This window comes from Orcinus orca, chromosome 15 (genome assembly GCF_937001465.1).
Source record: "Orcinus orca chromosome 15, mOrcOrc1.1, whole genome shotgun sequence".
In the NCBI taxonomy this organism is placed as follows: domain Eukaryota; kingdom Metazoa; phylum Chordata; class Mammalia; order Artiodactyla; family Delphinidae; genus Orcinus; species Orcinus orca.
Genome location: NC_064573.1, coordinates 51,084,100 through 51,101,782, shown reverse-complemented (window position 1 = coordinate 51,101,782; position 17,683 = coordinate 51,084,100). Strand labels below are relative to the sequence as shown.

The following is a 17,683-nucleotide window of genomic DNA, read 5'->3' as shown; positions in this document are numbered from 1 at the left end:
AAGAAAGATCTTGTCTCCAGACTGCCTTCAACTCAAGACTCCAGCGTCAGCTCTTGCTGGAATTTCCAGCCTGCCCATCTGCCCTGCAGATTTCAGAGTTGCCAGCCCTCAGAGTCACAAGAGCCAGTGCCTTAAGACAAATCTCTCTCTCTCTCTCCATTTACACACATACACACACATGCACGCACACTCTATTGGTTCTGTTTCTCTGGAGAGCCCTGACTAACACAAACAGTGATTCTCAAACTTTATATATGAATCACCTGGGGATTTTGTTCAGTTGCAGATTCTGATTCAGTAGTTCTGGGGTGGGACCTGAGATTCTGCATCCTAAGTTCCCAGGTGATGCTGATGCTGTGGGTCTGTGGACCTCACTTTGAGTTGCAACAGCACCTTCCCTGAGTTCTCAGAGCATTTGGGAGTGAAGTTAGTTCTTCTAAGAACTTTCTAAAATTAAGGAGTTATTTCATTCCTCAGGAGCAAGGGTTGGCAAGTATTTTCTATCAAGGGCTAGCTAGTAAATATTTTAGGCTTATGGTCATATGGTCTTTGTTACAGCTACTCTACCTTGCCATTGCAGCATGAAAGCAATCACAGACAATAATAATGAGCATGGCTGTGTTCCAATAAAACTTTATTTACAAAAAACAAGATGTGAGCTGTATTTGGCCCAGGGACCAATGTTTGCCAACAAATGGTTTATAGAATCACTTGAGAGTGAGGTTCCTTGGGAAAGAGTTTTTATTCATCTCGGCACCTCCGGGATCTCACACATAAAAGGCATTGGATAGACGCTTAATGAAGAAATGAATGCATTGAATGAGGTCATTAAGATTTGACTACTCAGGGACTTCCCTGGTGGCACAGTGGTTAAGAATCCACCTGCCAATGCAGGGGACACAGGTTCAAGCTCTGGTCCAGGAAGATCCCACATGCCACGGAGCAAATAAGTCCGTACACCACAACTACTGAGAGTGCACTCTAGAGTCCACAAGCCACAACTGCTGAAGCCCACACACCTAGAGCCCGTGCTCCACAACAAGAGAAGCCATTGCAATAAGAAGCCTGAACACTGCAACAAAGAGTAGCTCCCGCTCACCACAACTAGAGAAAGCCAGCATGCAGCAATGAAGACCCAACGCAGCCAAAAATAAATAAGTAAATAAATGTATAAAAAATAAAACGATGTGACTACTCATAATTTGCAAAGTGCAGATCCTCTGTTACCAAGTAACTATCTTTTATTGTCTTTTCAGTTTCCGTTTCAGATAGGAAATAAGGATGTGTCATAATTTTTGCATAAGTGAACTTTCTGGCACCTGCTTGCCACCTTCTGGTGCCCTATTCCTTAAGCCAGAGAATTAATAAGAAAATAAATTGAATTCATCAGAAAATTCACTAGTTCAGGGTATGATATGGAAATGTGTAATGGAAATATTGTGGCCGAAAAAATAACAGTGTGAGAATAGCTAACGCATACAAATTAATTCTTAAATTTGTGAAATATTTTACACATATAAAATGTATGATGTAATATATGTGGCATAAAGATTAATATGACCACTGATGCAAGTGGTTTTTATATGTTAAAGATGATTCAAATAAAATGTGCTACATTTGTTTCATTTAAAATATAACATATGTTCACTTGAAAAAATGGAATTTAAAACTCTGTGTAATCCAACAAGCCAAGATCAGTAAAAGGTTGTGAAAATTGCAGTTTCGAGTGGGATTTGAAAGTCCCATGTGTTGGCATTATTGAATGATCGATGGTGTTATGAGGTCACTGCGGCAGGTTGCCAAGCAGTTATATCACCTGGGTTCACCTTCTTGGGGATCAGCTGTTATGTGTTGTGCTTCTCACCCTACTGTCCTCTTACCACTATAAACTCTAAAGATTTCGGGGAGGACATGGAGTGGAGTCAGTGAAGGCTCATAGCTCTTAATGCCATCCTTTTGGACGCCATGGTCAGGTACAATGGACCACATTCTAGCCTCAGGACTATGGCTTTGCTCAGAACAGCAAATTTAACATTTATGCTTATTTCCCAAGAGCAAAGCAAGTTTGGTCTCTATGGTTGCACCTATATTTGCACGTACACCTCACATGAAATTGGCTCCCTCACTAGCCAAATACTCCATTTCCACATACTGGGTGATGGCTGGTGATGATGGAAAAGATCTATTAGTAAATGATTATAAAGTACTTGGCTAATCAAAATGAGGGCTAAATAACCCTTTGATAACCCGGGCCCTGGTGGCCCTTCGTGAGGTCTAGCCATGGCCAGAACCCACGTTATAAGTGTAACCTGTGTCCCCAGCAGTCTGTATTCATTGGATGTACCCCAGGTGCTGAGCACGATGGAAACGGAGCAGAACCCAGAAAATGCACGGTCCTTGGCTCCTATCTTTTTTTTTTTTTTTTTTTTGTGGTACGCGGTCCTCTCACTGTTGTGGCCTCTCCCGTCGTGGAGCACAGGCTCCGGACGCGCAGGCTCAGCGGCCATGGCTCACGGGCCCAGCCGCTCCGCGGCATGTGGGATCTTCCCAGACCGGGGCACGAACCCGCGTCCCCTGCATCGGCAGGTGGACCCTCAACCACTGCGCCACAAGGGAAGCCCGTTGGCTCCTATCTTAAAACTGATCATTATGATGGGGTATCCTAGGCCGTTGGTCAGTTTTTAACTAGCCTTTTAGATAGACACAAGGTAGTTTGTGCATTTGGAGAAAGACATAATTTTATTTTTTTAAATATTTATTTATTTATTGGCTGTGTTGGGTCTTCGTTGCTGCGCGTGCGGGCTTTCTCTGGTTGCAGCGAGTGGGGGCTACTCTTCGTTGCAGTGTGCGGGCTTTTCACTGCGGTGGCTTCGCTTGTTGCAGAGCACAGGCGCAAGGCGCGCAGGCTCAGTAGTTGTGGCGCACGGGCTTATTTGCTCAGCGGCATGTGGGATCTTCCCAGACCAGGGCTTGAACCCGTGTCTCCTGCATTGGCAGGAGGATTCTTAAGCACTGCGTCACCAGGGAAGCCCAAAAAACAATGTTAAATGTTTAAAAACACTACTCATCAAACAGATATTTGTATACCCATGTTCGTAGCAGCATGGTTTACAATTGCCAAAAGGTGGAAACAACCCAAATGTCCATCAACAGATGAATGTATAAAAAAGATATGGTATATATGCACAATTGAATATCATTCGGTCTTAAAAAGGAATGAAATTCTGATCCATGTATAACATAGATGAATCTGGGAAACACTTTGTTAAATAAAATAAGCCAGACACAAAAGGACAGGTATTGTATGGTTCCAGTTGTATGATGTACTTAGAATAGTTAAATTCATAAAGACAGAAGGTGGGATGATGGTTGCCAGGGGCTGGAGGGAGGGGAGAATAGGAAGTAGTGTTTAATGGGGACAGAGTTTCAGTCTGGAATGATAAAAAAGTTCTGCAGATGGTTGATGGTGATGGTTGCACAACATTGTGAATACTTAAGGCCACTGAACTGTGTACTTAAAAATGGTTAAAATGGGGGGATTTTCCTGGTGGTCCAGTGGTTAGGACTCTGCCCTTCCACTGCAGGGGGCACAGGTTCAATCTCTGGTTGGGGAACTGAGGTCCTGCAAGTTGCGAGGCATGGCCAAAAAAAAAAAAGATTAAAAAAAAAAGGTTAATTATATGGTATGCATGATAAAAAAATGTACACACACACCACTACTCAAAGCATTTTCTTCGATGATTTCCATTTAAAGTTAGGAAAACCAAAGACTCCATCTTCAAGTTGATCCTCACCTTCCCTTTTCCTCTTGATGGCTCATGTCCATCCTGGGTGGTCTTTGACCCAGTACACAAGACCTAAGTCAAAGCCAGGTCACCCTGACCTCACCTCATCTGTGGCCAGAGAGACAGGCTGATGTCAGGTGTTAGCCAAGTGGGGAGGAATGAGAATGGGAGTCTGTGGGGCCAGGATGGGGAGAAAGGCCTCTAAGGTCATAAGGAAGAAATGAATTGATAATTAAAGAAAGATGGTGGCTGGTAGACACGACTGGGACAGGAGATCTCGGGAAGGACAGGAAGTGATCCCTTTGGATCCTGATGAGGACTGCTTCGGGGGAGGCTTTGCGAGGCCCCTGGAAGCATGGATAAACGGCAACCACAGAGTGGGCCGAGGGGGAGATTGTGGTGCTTAAAATGGTTTGGTCTAGAGCAGAGCTGGAAGCGGCCATACATAGACGCAGTGTGCTCTGTGCTTCCCATGTATTTGTCTCCTCTTGAAATTCAATCTATTTTCTTAAAAGAACTAGGCCTGCAGTTTCCGAGGTATGAATTGGAAAATTTGTGTCTGTGTAGGTTCTTCCCTCACTCCTCAGAAATCTCTGGAAATTTGTTTCCTAAAGGCTGGAAAGCGGAGCTACAGTGACTGCGTCGGTTGCCAAATGACTTGGGTAGTCATCTGAGCCTGTGGTTCTGTTCTCTCCGGAAGCGACACCAAACGTTAGGTGCTGAGGGCTCCTGGCAGGTGCTGCGGAAAGTGCGGGAAGCCCCTGGCCCAGGGCACCGGGGATTTGCTGCTGCCGCAGGTAGCAAGCAGGAAAGGGGAGAATTTGACAGCTGGTGTGAGCTTCCAGCCCCACTCACCTCCTGGGGTCTCTGCTGCCTAGGATTTCATGCTCAGACTTTTGCTGAACTCCCTCTACTGAAAACCGGCCTCTTATGGTTCCTTATGTCCCTCCAACCCCGTCTCCTGGCAGGTGAAACCGAGTTTCGTTTAAAAATGTTTCCCCTGGAATTTCCATTTCAGACACCAGCAAGGCTGACTTAGACCACAGACAACCCAAGAGAAGCATCTGCAAAAGACACAAGCAGGCATTTCACAGAAAATACATGTGGCCAAGATCCAGAAGCCACCGCAATGAGAAGCCTGCGCACCGCAACGAAGAGCAGCCCCCGCTCACCGCAACTGGAGAAAGGCCGTGCGCAGCAACGAAGACCCAACACAGCCAAAATTAATTAATTAATCAATCAATTAATTAATTAATTGAAAAAAGAGATATCCAGTATCCTCAGGGGTCAGTGAGATGCAAATCAAGTTCACCGCGACAGCCTTTCAATTGGCAACAATCAAAAAGTCTGACAATGCTAAATGTTGGAGAGGATTCAGATCTAAAGAGAGATCTCTAACGCTTGGCTAGTGGGAGTAGATTCGTACAACTTTGAAAAGTTGATTGGTCCCTAAAGTGCACCGTTTACAGACTTTATAACAGAGTTCCACTCCATGGTATGCACCAAAGAGTGATGCCTGCATAACAACAATGACGACGACAATAACAACAGTAGAAGGCATGCACAAGAATGATCAAACAGTCCTTCTCACAATAGCAAAAAAATGGAAACATCAGGAAAGTGGATGAATAAATATTTCACTGCAGTCAAATGTATGAACTAAACAATATACAACAATGTGAATGAATTTGCACATATATTAAGTGAAGAAATAAGTTCCAAAAGACTACAAACAGCATAATACCCACTCCACCCCCTTTTTTTCTGACCACGTCAGGCGGCTTGCAGGATCTTAGTTCCCCGACCAGGTATTGAACCTGGGCCCCGGCAGTGAAAATGCCGAGTCCTAACCACTGGACCACCAGGGAATTCCCATGATACACTTAAAAAAAAAAATCTTTATTGGAGTATAATTGCTTCACAATACTGTGTTAGTTTCTGTTGCACAACAAAGCGAATCAGCTATATGAATACACATGTCCCCGTTTCCCCTCCCTTTTGAGCCTCCCTCCCATCTTCCCTATCCCACCCCTCTAGGTCATCGCAAAGCATTGAGCCGATCCCCCTGTGCTATGCTGCTGTTTCCCACCAGCCAATACACTTTTTTTAATAATTAAAAATAACTAGGGCTTCCCTGGTGGTGCAGTGGTTGGGAGTCCGCCTGTCGATGCAGGGTACACGGGTTCGTGCCCCGGTCTGGGAAGATCCCACATGCCGCGGAGCGGCTGGGCCCGTGAGCCATGGCTGCTGAGCCTGCGCATCCGGAGCCTGTGCTCCGCAACGGGAGATGCCACAACAGTGAGAGGCCCGTGTACCGCAAAAAAAATAAAAATAAAAATAAACTAAAATAAACGAAAATAGGGACTTCCCTGGTCGTGCAGTGGTTAAGAATCTGCCTGCCGATGCAGGGACACAGGTTCGAGCCCTGGTCCGGGGAGATCTCACATGCCCGCGGAGCAACTAAGCCTGGGCACCACAACTACTGAAGCCCGCGTGCCTAGAGCCCGTGCTCTGCAACGAGAGAAGGCACCGCAATGAGAAGCCCGCGCACCGCAAGGAAGAGTAGGCCCCGCTCGTCGCAACTAGAGAAAGCCTGCGCGCAGCAACGAAGACCCAATGCAGCCAAAAATAAATAAATAAATTTATTTTTAAAAACCAACTAAAATAAAGCTATATACTTTAAAATATACATATACAGATCATCCTCGACCTCCGTTAAGTCAGGGACCATCTGCAGAGTCGATACAACTGTTTATAAAGAAGAGTGAGGATGTGGTGATCAGGAGAGGAGGAAGGGGTCGAGGTTGGGGTTATCTGGTGAAACTTGGGTTATTGTCCAGTCGCTTGCTTTTATTCTGGGTGGTGGGTTTGAGGGTTTGAGGGTGCTTGTTATATTGGCCTGAGAATATCTGCACATTTCACTCATCAAGACTCACTTCTTTTTGCTTTGCACACCCTTGCCTTCTGTTAACATGCAAATAGTCTAACTGCAGGAGCAGAGTATGACTTATGAGTCTTGAATGTGTTTTTAGAACCATCTCAACTGTCTTTCCGTGTCTCTCTCTATAGATTTATTTCATTCCTTGTAACAGCTGCATAGATTTATCTGCACCATAGTTTATTTAACTTCATTCTTTTATGGGTAGGCATTTAGATGGTTTCTAGCTTTTGCTTTCACAAAACGATGCTACAGTAAATAAAAATGCCGTAGGGAATATTCTTACACACATAGGTGAGAATGCTGGTATGGTGGATTTCTAGAAGAAGAATTGCTGAATCAAAAGAAACACATATTTACATTTTGGTAGCCATGGCCAGATTGCCTCGAAAATGATTATACCCGTTTCCAGACTTACCCAAAGTGTGTCATAGTGGGTATGATCGGGTATGTCAGGAAGCCAGATGTTTATGGCTTTCTTTGTTTTCCCTGAGCTGGCCCCGTAGGAGGAATGGTTCTATGGCCAGGGACCAGAGGAGAGTAATGCTCACTCCTGACCTTTAACCTCTCCCCTCTGTGTCCTAATTGCTGATGGACAGAGGCTTGGTGCTTCCCTTTGGCAACAGTAGGGGCACTGTCTCTCCTCGGCCCCTGGTCGCAGGCAGGGCCTTAGAACTGGGAACCTGTGTGAGCACTTCTCTTCCCTGGCCTCAAGGGATGCTCTTAGGATTTGTGAAAATGCCTTTGGGATGAAAGAGGCAAACATACATAAGTTCACACTTACAAGCACAACTCCGTAAATAATGGCACTGAGGGAGTGGCCGGAATAGAATGTCACAATGTCAATAAAAGCTTCGTGGCTCATTCAGAAACATCTCTGCTTTTGGATTCAGACTTCCCAGGTTTGGTTTTAAGCAATGTGTCCCTCCTCCCCTCCTCCCCCGAAGGTCACATTCATTTGTTCAGCCTTGTTTGCAGTTTGATGACAGAAAAGAAAAGACTCTCTCCTCTTGTCCCAACTTTACCAGTTTCATCAAGGTCCATTTTTCACACCCACACAGAGCTTTGCCTTTCTGAGGGTAAAGTTTATTTATTTATATTTAAAATATATTTTTTATTATAAATGTATTTATTTATTTATTTTTCGGCTGCGTTGGGTCTTTGTTGCTGCATGTGAGCTTTCTTTAGTTGCGTTGAGCAGGGGCAACTCTTCCTTGCGGTGTGCGGGCTTCTCACTGCAGTGGCTTCTCTTGTTGCGGAGCACAGTCTCTAGGCACCCGGGCTTCAGTAGTTGTGGTTCGCGGGCTCTAGAGCACAGGCACTGTAGTTGTGGCACACGGGCTTAGTTGCTCCGCAGCATGTGGGATCTTCCCGGAGCGAGGATTGAACCCACGTCCCCTGCATTGGCAGGTGGATTCTTAACCACTGTGCCACCAGGGAAGTCCCACTTGGGGAAAGCTTTATTAAGATTCTGGGAGCAAATATCCTCAGTGCTGGCCAGTGACCCCACCTGACTGACTTGCCTGGACCTTCGTTAGGCCCTAACTCCTCCAGGACCCAGTCTCCTGGCACCAGCCTCTGTGGGCTTGAAAGCAGGGCTGGTGCCGACATATTGCCCCGCTAGGTCTGGGGGCTCCGACCTGGGGCAGTTGATTCTTCGCTCTTGTTTTGTCCTTTCAAAATAGAGTAATACAAATTACGGCACTTGGTTTTCCTACTGGTAAATAAAAATCTAATAATGCCCAAAGTCAGGATGCAGTTGTGTGAGCCATTGGTACCGCATAACCCCTGACAAGGTGGATACACAGGCCACCGAGCTGTGCGGTGGCTCCTCGGGCCAGCTTGGACCCGGTGTGGCCTACGGCTCACCTCCTGAATGACGGCAGTTTCTGCCCTGTCACACCAGGAGCCACAGGCAGGCTGCCTTAGAGGTCAATGACACACCAGAGCCAGGGTTTGAAAATCACTTTTCTAAGCCTAGAGGCCTGTGTGTTGGAGGTGTGGTGGGAGGGCTTGTTGAAGGAGATTTGAATTATGTCCAGAGGTGACTCACACCCTTAGTCTCTCTAGCTTGTTAAACAGTATCTAGAACTGATCTGGCCTTGGGTACGATGAGGGTTTTAACTAAGGAGGTGCTGTACGCGAGGACTTTGAGTGGCACGGAAAAGCAGTGTGTGTTCTTTGGTATTAAATATCACCTTTTTGAGCATAAAAGCCCAGCCTGATTAGCAATAATTTAGAATAACATTAAGAAAGGAAGCTTGATCATATGATTAGTTTTTACGTTTAATACTATAAGTATACAACTATAATATCATGCCATTATAGTTTAAAGGTTATAGCTTACATGATACAAGCTACAAGGATATAATATGATATTGAGGGAATTCCCTGGCGGTCTGGTGGTTAGGACTCTGTGCTTTCACTGCCGAGGGCATGGGTTCAATCCCTGGTTGGGGAACTAAGGGATTTGTGGGCAAGCCTTGTGGTACAGCGAAAAAAAAAAAAAAAAAGATATTGAGTGCTTACATGCCCCTGGTACTAGAAGCGCTTAATATGTATTATTTCATTCAATCCACAAAGTAGTCCTATGAGATAGGCAATAAAATTTACCCATTTTACATGGTATGAACATAGTAAAGGTCAATAAAGATAAGTCTAGTAGTAATAATTAAAGTAGGGCTTCCCTGGCGGCGCAGTGGTTGAGAGTCCGCCTGCCGATGCAGGGGACACAGGTTCGTGCCCCGGTCCAGGAAGATCCCACATGCCGCGGAGCGGCTAGGCCCGTGAGCCATGGCCGCTGAGCCTGTGCGTCCGGAGGCTGTGTTCCACAATGGGAGAGGTCACAACAGTGAGAGGCCCGTGTACCGCAAAAAAAAAAAAAATTAAAGTAAATTACACTTATTTAGTGGTTATTATATTCAGGGAGCTAAACTAAGCACCTTTACACATATTATTTCACTTATTCCTCCTTATCCCTTGAGGTAGATATTAGTATCCCTACGTTCTATTTAACTTCTCAACCAAGGAGGAAGTTAAATAATGTACCTAAGGCCACTGAACTATTAAAAAGCTGAAGCTGGGATTTGAAACATTAATATATGGGGTAAAGCAAAAGCCATCATTCAGTTAAGCAGCAGGAAGCTTAATTTGTCTTTTTGGACAAATAGAAATAATTTTCTTTCAATTTCCATTGTATTCATAGGTATATAAGGCAAAACCACAGTACAACTGAACATTTTATGTTCAAGGGAGCTGCTCTCTATCTTAAAGTGACCTGTTGGAAAGTAAATCACGTTTCCCACAGGAGCAATGTTGTAATGAAGGGCCTTGTTTTGGCCAAGAATTTCAGATTAAATAAATCAAACCCATAACCAATAATACGGTGGAAGAGCAGAACCGAACAATAAAATTATACTACTCCAAAGTCAAAGGATTTTTGAGCTCAAAGGAGCCTCAGAGGTTCTATAATAAATAGTTTTAAGAGTGTTTGTAAAGCAGAAGAACCCGTTTTTCAGCAAAATCTTATTGGTCCCATGTATGAAACAGCTAAAAAATGAGCCAGGCCATTGGTACAGGATGGCGGATTTTACATATACACTTATATAAAATATATATACTTTTATGTGTATAAAACACACATATAATATGTATCATATATTATATATTATATCATATATATACACACTTGAGTACCTCTTAGGGAAACCAAGCAAATGGTGGCAGCGAGTGGGTTGGGCTGGAGGAATCCTTACATGCCTCTCTATTCCTTTATAGCGTTTGAATTTTTAAACAACAAGCACACATAAATATATCAAGTTGCTTTGCTCTGTTCTTTCTTGCTTCCTTCCCTACCTTTCTAGCTCTACATTGTCCAGTTGGAAACTGCCAACATGCACTGAACCCTTGAAAACTTCCTCTTTCCTGTTACTTAAGCAGCTGTGGGCTGTAGGCACAGGATTTCACTTTACTAGGTCTTCACTTTCTCATCTGAAAAATGAAGATACAAAACTCGCATGGTTGCTGGGAGGATTAAAGAGAGTCTGTGTACAATGGAAATATAAGGGGAGCTACAAATGTGAGACACATAGGTAATTTCAAATTTTTTCGTAGTCACTTTAAAAAACAAGTGGACCATTGTAAATCAACTATACTTCAATACAAAAAAAGAAAACAAAAGAAAGTGATAAAAAGTGACCCATTAGGAGAGTTAGGATTTTTAAAGTATTTTCTGTTTATGTAGTAAAAAGCATTTGTGTGTTGTAAAAAAAAAAAAAGGAACAGGTGAAATTAATCAATAGATCTTCTTTATTAATTTATTAATAATTTATTAATTTATTAGTATCTAATTCATTAGATTTATTCTATTAATAAATAGGTCTTCTTTAACCCACTGTGTCCAGCATGGGATCATTTCAACATGTAATCAATGTAAAAGTGATTACTGAGATATCCTGCATTCTTTTTTTTTTTTAATAAATTTGTTTTATTTATTTATTTTTGACTACATTGGGTCTTCGTTGCTGTGCACGGGCTTTCTCCAGTTGCGGCGAGCGGGAGCTACTCTTCTTTGCAGTGCACGGTCTTCTCATTGCAGTGGCTTCTCTTGCGTGCAGAGCATGGGCTCTAGGCGTGTGGGCTTCAGTAGTCGTGGCACGCTGACTCAGTAGTTGTGGCTCGCAGGCTCTAGAGCACAGGCTCAGTAGTTGTGGCGCACGGGCTTAGTTGCTCCGCGGCATGTGGGATCTTCCCCGGACCAGGGCTCGAACCCGTGTCCCCTGCATTGGCAGGCAGATTCTTAACCACTGCGCCACCAGGGAAGCCCCCCTACATTCTTTTCTTTAAACTAAGTTGTTGAAATCCTCTGGGCTTTAACAATCTCAGTTCAGACCAGCATCCTTACAACTGCTCAAGAGTCTGGATTTTAGTACACACTTAATAAATGCTAGCTATCATTAATGTTGTACCTTTGCGTGTCTTCACCTCCCACTTCTCTGCTGAACCCTTGCTTATACCTTAAGACCCAGCCAACTGGCCACATCCCCTGGAAGGTCTTCTCGAGACATCCTGTCCTGATCCCTCCTCCACTCCCTGCTCCCCCAGTGCCTATCTCTCTTGTAGATACTTTATTTGTTTATCTTCACAGACTCTAAGCTCCTTAAGAATTATGACCCACTTTTTGTTCTTTATAGCCCTGGGGCACTTGGGAGGGACTGAATAAACGTCATTTGAATGAATAAATGTCATTTGAATGAAGGAGTTGCATGCATACTCCTTTGCTTTGATGGCAGGATGGTGATGCGCTGCTTGTTTGTTTCCCTTTCTTTTTGTCATTTAATTTTTATATATTAGCTGGCAGAGCCAGCTCCCCCTTCCTTCTCAGACTTCCTCTCAAGGTCTTTTCCCTCAAGCTGGGCCTGGCTGCAGAAAAGTCACGATAAGAAAAGCAAACGTCTTCGTTAAACAGTGGGCCCAGAGGGAAATCATGACATGTAAGCAGGATCGCCCAATTACACAAGTACCTTTCGTGGACTCTGCTACTTACATATTATAAACCTTTGTGAAATGGAAAGAGACACTTTTCAGTTTCCATTTGGTTCAGGGATTTGAGGCCATAAATAAGAAGGTTTGTGAAACGGTTCAGAAGACGAGAGCGCCTAGGAGAGCGGGAGGTATTTTACTGAGCGTTCTCTCTGGGAGCCGACCTTTCGGCCCGGGGAGTTGGGGGCGGGGCACCAGCACGGGAGGGCGGGGCACCAGCACGGGAGGGAGGGGCGATTTAAGAAGCAGTGTTGCTGTGTCCTTTGCTCACGTTCTCTTTTTTCTGTAGCCCAATTCTCACGCTGTGTCTTTTCCATCCGGTTTCTGCCCCTGAGAGTGGAGTTGAGGAGTGGGAATGGATATTGAGGCATCCTGACCCAGGGCTCATTTTCACCTTTTGTCAAAGCCGGGTGTCAGGTTTGGCTGCCATCGGAGCCCAGCCCATCCACGTCTCCTGTAACTTTAAGGAACTGCAGAGTTTCTGTGTTTGATGTGTCTTAACTTTAACACAAAGCACACCAGAGCTGGTTAATGATCATGAACTGTCATGGCAGCCACTCTGCAAAGGTGACAGTGATGGATGGGGCCTGCAGCACCGAGGGAGGTGGCTGGGTGCAGGGGCAGAAGGTTTATTTAAGCCAAGGCTGATAATAGAGGGGGCTTCTCAGTCCCTGAGCAGCAGGACTTTAATGGGATAAAAGGGGATGAGAGCCCTCTTTCTGCACCGCCCTTGGAAGGGACAGTTCTGGCTCTCCTCATCTGCTCTACCAAATAAAAGCATTCCTCGGAGATTCAGATCTATTTGAAATCTACTAGGAGGGCGAAAAAAGCCCATTTCTGCGATCAACCTTGTCATCTTTCTTGATTAGGCCTCCTTTATCTAAAAGCCCATGTTTGCCGTATTTAACCATTGGAAAAGAAACTGTAAGACTGGGCCTGAGTAAGAATGAATTCAATCCTCTGAATAGGCTTGATCCCCTTGGGATTGCCATTGAAATGTGAACAGGAGTACAGAATTCTACATGTCAGGTGGTAACTCCTTAAGTGATTATTGTATCTGGGAAAATAAAATCTATTAAAAAAAATTTAGTAAAATTTTAACACTCATCCTTGTTTTTGGATTTATTGATCATCCCTAGTACCCAAACTAGGGACAACATTTATGTCTTCTTTTGGTAAATATCAAGATATCAGTATCAAGTGTAAATCTAGTCCTAGCAGACAAGCCACAACATGATGCTTAGCTTCCCTCTTGCCTGAGATGTGGCTCATTAAAATAAGCTCTATGGGGGGCTTCCCTGGCAGTCCATTGGTAAGACTCCACGCTTCCACTTCAGGGGGCTCGGGTTTGATCACTTGTGGAGGAACTAAGATCCCGCATGCTGCATGTCACGGCCAAAAAATTTTAAAAAAAAAAGAAAAAAGGTCTAGGGGAAAGGCCTGACCGCGGACCCCTTCTTTGGAGACAGCAAATTCAGATCACCTGGGAATCTTTAATCTCCCGGGGAGAGACGAGCTATCAGGGTCTGCTGATAATCCTGTAGTGGGAGGGCTAATGCCTGATGGAGATGTTTAGTTGTCTCCCCAATTACTAAATTCAGCAGCCCGTGGCCCTCCCCATTGCTGAACAGCATAAACATCAGGTTTTGGTAAATAAACTCAGGCTATCATGCAACTGTCCCACACGCACTTAAGCTGTGACTGACAGCTCGCTTGGGAAGACTTGGAGCCAAGAGACGAAGCTTTTGGGTGCAGAGGCTCCAAGGTTCCAAGATAAACAAACCTGTCGGTGAGAGTGACCAGAGTGTTAGGTCAGTCCAAGGGTCACTTATAGGTCATCCTGCTGGGAGCTTGGTCTCTGCTTTGTGTTTATCCTGGGAGGGGAAAAGCAGGAGGGGCTCAGGGTAGTGGGATTGGTCTCTATTGGGAAAACATCCCTGGCCTGCTCATCAGAGCCTTTGGAAGTGAATCAGCGCCCATCCCTCTCTGAGTAATCCAGTAAAAGGAATGGACGCAGGCTTCTGTTTTTTTTTTACTGGAGTTAATGAACAAGTTCTTTTGGAAATACGGATTACAGGATATTCAGGGCCCCACTCACCTGAGCAGCAGGACCAATCAAGGGATTTTCAGAGCCCAGAGTGAGTTAATAGTTGACTGTTATGAAATTGTAGCAGTCAAAACTAGAAAAGTCAGTTGAAGGAATGGAAAAACCTTCCTGTTCCTATCTATTCCTCTTTTTGATCTTACCAACTTTCCTGGAAAATATTTCCTCAGTTTTACATTCCTTACCAACTGGGGGCTTTTTAAAAGAATGATCCTACACTTTCTTATTTCCTTCATGGCTCTTTAAGATTGATAGAGAGGTGAAAGTGGGGGTGTGTATTACGACCTCCTTAGTTGATATTTAGCAAAGTAAAGACCTTCACCTTCCCATAGATCCCTCTGTTTGGTCACCTTCCAATTCTCTCTCATTTGGAGGACAGTCTGGCATAGGAGGAAGATGTGACATCAAATGATGGACATTGAGAGCTGATGGCACTTTTTTGTTTCAAGATTGCAGATGAAAAAGACTTTAATCCAAGATTCAGTTTCATTCTCTGGAAAAAAGCCTTATCTAATAAAAAATCTAAAGGGATGGTATTTTCAGATATATAGAATCCTGGAAGTACTCACAAATAAGCTCTTGGGGATATTGGTAGACAGCATTTAAGTAAGCTCAATTTACAAAATATATAATACATTAAAGATGCATTTAAAGATACACATAGAGACACATATAAAGACATTGGGTTGGCCAAAAAGTTTGTTCAGGTTTTCTGTAACAGCTTATGGAAAAATCCGAAAGAACTTTTTGGCCAATCTGATACGATTAAGAGAACTGAAATCCTATGGTGTATCTATGACCACAATGGAATCAAACTAGGAATCAATACCAAAAAGGTAACAGGAGACTCTCCAACCATTTGGAAACTAAACACAAAGATAAAAGTCCTTTTTTGGAAGTCTCAAAAACAAAACAAAACAAATATATTGAACTGAATGAAAATACAATATATTTAGATTTGAGGGGTACAGCTAAAGCAGTGCTGAGAGGGAAATTTATAGCATTAGATGTTTCCATTAGAAAAGAGGAGGGACCTCCCTGGTGGTCCAGCGGTTAGGACTCCACACTTCCGCTGCAGGGGCCATGGGTTCAATCTCTGGTCAGGGAACTAAGATCCTGCAAGCCATGCAGCACAGCCAAGAAAGAAAGAAAGAAAGAAAGAAAAGAGGAAAAGTCTCAAATTAATAATCTAAGCTCCCACCTCAAGGAACTAGAAAAAGAAAATAAACTCACAACAAAAAGGAGGAAGGAGGGACTTCCCTGGTGGCTCAGTGGTTAAGAATCCGCTTGCCAATGCAGGGGACACGGGTTCGAGCCCTGGTCCGGGAGGATCCCACACGCCATGGAGCAACTAAGCCCGTGCACCACAACAACTGAGCCTGCGATCTAGAGCCCGCCTGTGAGCCACAACTACTGAGCCTGTGTGCCACAACTACTGAGCCTGTGTGCCACAACTACTGAAGCCCGCACGCCTAGAGCCTGTGCTCCGCAACAAGAGAAGCCACCACAATGAGAAGCCCATGCACCACAACGAAGAGTAGCCCCTGCTCGTCACAACTGGGGAAAGCCCGCACACAGCAACGAAGACCCAACACAGCCAAAAATAAATAATAAAATAAATAAGTAAATAAAATGTTTAAAAAAAAAAAGGAGGAAGGAAATGAGCAGAAAATAATGAAATTGAAAATAGAAAACAATAGAGAAAGTCAATGAAACAAAGAGCTGATTCTTTAAAAAAAATCAATAAAATTGGCAAACCTCTAATAAGAGAGACAAAAAAGAGATAAGACACAAATGATCAATGTCAGGAATAAAACAGGAGCTCTCACTACATCCTGTTGGCAGGTTGGAAAGAAAAAGAACCTATCAAAAGGACAATAAGGGGACTTCCCGGGTGGTCCAGTGGTTAAGACTCCATGCTCCCAATGCAGGGGGCCCCCCGGTTCGATTCCTAGTCAGGGAACTAGATCCCACATGCCGCAATTAAGACCTGGCATAGCCATATAAATAAATAAATATTTTTTTAAAAAAGGCAATAAGGGAATACTATAAACAACTCTACACCCATAAATTTAGATCTGTGACAACTTAGATGAAATGACCAATTCCTCGAAAAATACAAACTACCACAACTCATCCAATATAGAATAGATAATTCAAATAGCCCTATAATTATTAAAGAAATTTAATTCATAATTAATTCTCCAACAATAACAAAAATCTTTAGGCAAAAATGGTGTCACTAGAGAATTCTGCCAAAGTTTTAAACAAGAATTAACGCCAATTCTACACAATTTTTTTTTCCAGAAATAGAAGTGGGAACACTTCCCAATTCATTTTATGAGGCTAATGTTGCCATGTTACCAAAATCAGACAAGGACAATAGAAAACAAAAAACTACAGACCAATATTTTTTATGAATACAAATTCAAAAATTGTTAATAAAATATTAGCAAATAGATTTCAGCAATATATGGAAATAATTATACACAATAATCCAGTGATACTCCGGTGATGCAAGACTGGTTCGAGGGGCTTCCCTGGTGGTGCAGTGCTTAAGAATCCGCCTGCTAATGCAGTAGACACGGGTTCGAGCCCTGGTCCGGGAAGATCCTACGTGCCATGGAGCAACTAAGCCCGTGCGCCACAGCTACTGAGCCTGAGCTTTAGAGCCAGCGAGCCACAATTACTGAGCCCACGTGCCACAACTACTGAAGCCCACGCGCCTAGAGTCTGTGCTCCGCAACAAGAGAAGCCACCGGAGTGAGAAGCCCGCGCACCGCAATGAGGAGTAGCCCCCGCTCACCGTAGCTACAGAAAGCCTGAGGGCAGCAACAAAGACTCACCGCAGTCAAAAAAAAAAAAAAAAGACTGGCTCGATATTTGAAAAATCAGTCAGTGGAATCCACCATGTTAATAGACTAGAGAAGAAAAATCACATGATGGTATCAATCGATTATATCAGTGAACATATTTGACTCAGTTCTACATTCATTCTTGATAAAAATCTTTCAGAAAACCAGCAGTAGAGGAGAACCTCCTCTTGTTAAAGAACATCTGTAAATACCTCCAGCTGGCATCATATTTGAGTGAAAGCGTGAATATCTTCTCCCCAAGATCAGGAACAAGGTAAGGATGTCTGCTGTGACAAGTCTCATTCAACATAGTGCTGGAAGGTCTACCCAATGCATAAGGCAAGAGGAGGAAATAAAAGGCATACAGATTGGGCTTCCCTGGTGGCGCGGTGGTTGAGAGTCCGCCTGCCGATGCAGGGGACACGGGTTTGTGCCCCGGTCTGGGAAGATCCCACATGCC

The 17,683-nt window shown here is 43.9% G+C and overlaps 1 protein-coding gene and 1 non-coding gene across 2 annotated transcripts in view; both read right to left on the bottom strand.

The window, feature by feature from the left end:
• ESCO1 (establishment of sister chromatid cohesion N-acetyltransferase 1) overlaps positions 1-17,683 on the bottom strand; it is a 1,212,023-nt gene that overhangs the window by 344,914 nt on the left and 849,426 nt on the right. The gene's annotated exons all lie outside the window — the stretch shown is intronic.
• Positions 5,582-5,653, bottom strand: TRNAE-UUC (transfer RNA glutamic acid (anticodon UUC)). Its single transcript has one exon. It is a non-coding gene; the product is annotated as a tRNA-Glu (tRNA).